A 4134-nucleotide genomic window follows, 5' to 3' on the forward strand; every position below is an offset into this window, starting at 1 on the left:
CCGATAACATCCTGCAACAAACTTAAATCATTCTAACTTGTCTCACGGTTAATGTGAAAGATTTGATAATGTTTCTGTCCGGTTTTCAATCGGCGAATGTGATGACCAGGACACCACAGAAAGTGCGGCACAAAGCCCATTGTGCTCGGTTGCAGCTTCACAACAGTCAGCTTTCAAATCAAATGAGAGAATGTTACTTCACAACAGATTTGAAATGGAGGTGCCAATTGTATTTGATCCTTCCTTGAACAAGATGTGAACAATTCCGTTGGTCAAATCCCGTCAGTGAAAAAGAAAGGCGGTTGTCAGCAGATCCGCACAGAACCACCTTTCCTCATCTCTCTTTCTGCTTTGCCTCCACAGGAAGACCGAGAACAAGTGATTTGTAACCATCTCTGCCATTTCCTCTGCTTCAATTACCATATTGCTGGCGTCTGTCTTTATGAGCAACATTACTGTTAGCATGAAATCAGATATTGCTGGATAGATTTAGCTGGTCTGCCAACATCTGTGGAGAGAAACAAAGTTTACCAGTACACTCATTTAAATGATCATTCACTGCAGTATAGGAGGGTAGGGTAGGAATGGACAGATAGATGGATTATATAGTTGGAAAGTGGCACAGGAGGTGGGCAGAATAGAAGACCAGGTAGAATAGACAAGAATAGAATAGAATACCTACAATGCATAATGAGGCCATTCAGCCCATTGAGTCTGCACTGATCCTTTGAAAGAGCACCCTAACCAGGCTCCCGCCCTATCCCTGAAACCCCGTAACTAAACCTAACCTGCACATCTTTGGACACCCTGGGGCAATTTAGCATGGCCAATCCACCAACAGATATGGAATCCCCAGATGGAGGCCATTCGGCTCATCAAGGCTGCACCGATCCTCTGAAAGAGCTCCTACTCCCTACCTAGGCCCACTATCACACCCAATCCCCGTAACGCCACCTAACCTGCACACCTTTGGACACTAAGAGGCAATTTAGCACAGCCAATCCACCAAACCTGTACATCTTTAGACTGTGAGAAGAAACCGGAGAAAAACCATGCAGACACAGGGAGAATGTGCAAACTCCCAAGGCCAAATTGAACCTGGGTCCCAGGTGCTGTGAGGCAGCAGTGCTAACCTCTGTGTCACCGTGCCGCATGGACAAATTTGTCATCGACATAAGACAAAGGGGTCATTAAGGAATGAAGAGTATTAACGGTGGAAAAATGGTGAGACAGCCGAATATGAAATGGAAGCAACTGAACAGCGAAGGGCAGATGGGGGAGGCTGTAAAGTGTCTAACAGGAAGAAGAGTTGCTGTTCTTCCAGTTTACATTGGGCATCACTGGAGCATTGCAGCTGGCCTCGGATGGACATGTGTGTTTATTTCAGATTTCAACAGCCGCAGTATTTTGCTCTATTAGTATTCAACATTTTTGACAGAGTTACTATGTTAATTGTCATCTGTAAACCCATTATATTAAGTTGTTGACTGAACAAACTTACTTTGTGTGCCGAGTCCAACTACAAACATCTTTTGCTGCTCTTTGTGTTCTGATTTCTGGAACCACCCAAAGGGAGGTACTAGACTTGGTATTGTGCAATGAGATGGGATTAATTAGTAACTTCATGGTGAAGGCAGCCCTAGGTGGACACGATCATACATGTTCGAATTTTACATTCAGTTTGAGGGAGAGAAGAGTGCGTCCAAGGCTCGTATTATGAACTTGGGAATTTATGAACGTGAAGGACAATTATGAGAGCATGAAATCTGAGCAAGCTGGACTGAACTGTAAGTAAAAGTACACATAAATTACAAGTACAGCCTATCACTGCTCAGAAAATATGTTTAAAACATAATCTGACCTCGAGCCACTTCATTGAAAACCTGTTGTTCTCAGAAACGCTATTTTTCATGTCATAATTGACAGATTATGAGTAAAACATCCCACTGTTTCACTGTAGGGAAAGGACACACCATTGTAGATGCCCCATAATGTTAGAGATCGGCTTGTTGAACCTGCTCATTCCATCTTATATTCAGCTAATGGGGGGAAAAACTTAAGCACTACAACTTGCAGGCGTTTGGGGACAATGGCGAGTTTGCTGCTCTAATTAGCTCAGATCTCCTTATTATAAAGTGTATTTAGAAGCACTGGAAAGGATGCAAGAAAGTTTTACTGGAGCAATTCTATACTGACAGGTTATACCCATCATGATAGATTGAGCAGGCTAGGGACGTTTCCTTTGGAAAAGTGAATGATTGAGCAATATAACCGTATAGAAGTGTTTTACAGGGTAGACAACTGGAAGATGTTGTCACTTGTATAAGGATAAAAATAAATATAACTTAGTAATGCATCTAAGGAGCAATTCTCTTTAACTAATAATAATAATTGCTTATTGTCACAAGTAGGCTTCAAAGAAGTTACTGTGAAAAGCCCCTAGTCGCCACATTCCGGCGCCTGTTCGGGGAGGCCGGTACGGGAATTGAACACGCGCTGCTGGCCTCGCTCTGCATCACAAGCCAGCTGTTTAGCCCACTAGACATTAAAATAGAAAATACTAGAAATACCCAGCATATCTGGCAACATCTGGGGATTGAGAAACAGTTGACCGTTCAGATCTGTGCTGATGCAGTGTAGTTCTGATGAAAGATCTTAGACATGAAATGTAAACCATGTCACTCTCTCCACAGACACTACCAGATCTGTGAGTATTTCGATTCTGGCTTGGGTCACTGTCTGTGCGGAGTCTGCTCGTTCTCCCCGTATCTGCGTGAGTTTCCTCCGAGTGCTCCAGTTTCCTCCCACATGTCCTGAAGGACATGCTTGTTAGGTAAATTGGACATTCTAAATTCTCCCCCAGTGTTTCCAAACAGGTGCCGGAATGTGGCGACTCGGGGCTTTTCACAGTAACTTCATTGCAGTGTTAATGTAAGCCTACTTGTGACTCTAATAAAGATTATTATTAGATTATTATTTTTGTTGTTAATTCAGATTTCCATCATCTGTAGTATTTTTTGGCTTTTCTTAGACTGAACAGTGCTAAGAATGTGGAACTCATTAGTAGAAGGGTTTAAATTCACTGACTGAGCTTCAATCACAGGTGTAAAATCCCACCACAAAATTCTTTGGATTTGGATTTGTTTATTTTCACGTGTACTGAGGAACAGTGAAAAGTATTTTTCTAAGAGCAGCTCAAACCGATCATTTAGTACATTAAAGAAAAGAAAATAGAAAGAAAATACATAAAAGGGCAACACAAGGTCCACAATGTAAATACATAGACACCGGCATCGGGTGAAGCATACAGGAGTAAAGGTTAGTGTTAATGTTCGTGTTCAATTAGTTTTAAAAGATTAGTACGATTATAAGAGATGTAAAAAGGGGATCTATTTGGTAGAGCTCACAGAGAGTCGCCACGCTCTGGCGCCATCTTGGGTCCAAGGTGAATGTGCCTCCAGGCGAATGTGGAAATGAATTAACTCGGTCATCATATTTGCTGACATAACAGCTCAGTCACACTGGAGGAAGAATCATAGAATCTACAGTGCAGCAGGAGGCCATTCGAGCCTGCACCAGCCCTTGGAAAGAGCACCCCAGTTAATCCCATGCCTTCACCCTATCCCGATGACCCACCTAATCTTTTGTACACCAATATATCGCGGCCAATCCACCTAACCTGCACATCTTCGGACTGTGGGAGGAAATCCACACAGACATGGGGAGAAACTGCAATCTTCCCACAGTTATCCGAGGCCGGAATTGAACCCGGGTCTCTGGCGCTGTGAAGCAGCAGTGCTAGCCACTATGTCACCGTGCCGCCCATTTAGTATCATTCAGATACTTCATATGCACTTTGGTTGCTGTATCAATTAATTTAATAATGTGACATCTTGGCACGTGGCTCCAATTGAAATCGGATCACAAAGCAACAAATTCGATTGATCAATATTGCATTTTAATGGTTGGATAAAGACCCAGCATTCTCCGCGTGGAAGACTGTGTCCTCTTCAGCCCGCAGGAGCTTCCTGCGCAGGCGCACCACCAAGCTGTAAGTGGAGAATGCGCAGTGCAGTCTCTGACGAGAGCATGCGCAGTGCGGCCTCTGAATGGGGCATGCGCAGTGCGGCACGT

The 4134-nt window shown here is 43.5% G+C and overlaps 1 long non-coding RNA gene across 1 annotated transcript in view; it reads left to right on the forward strand.

Annotated features, from left to right (window-relative positions):
• LOC140419326 (uncharacterized) overlaps positions 1–4134 on the forward strand; it is a 304049-nt gene that overhangs the window by 132061 nt on the left and 167854 nt on the right. The window lies entirely within an intron of this gene.

Source organism: Scyliorhinus torazame, chromosome 5 (assembly GCF_047496885.1).
Source record: "Scyliorhinus torazame isolate Kashiwa2021f chromosome 5, sScyTor2.1, whole genome shotgun sequence".
NCBI lineage: Eukaryota > Metazoa > Chordata > Chondrichthyes > Carcharhiniformes > Scyliorhinidae > Scyliorhinus > Scyliorhinus torazame.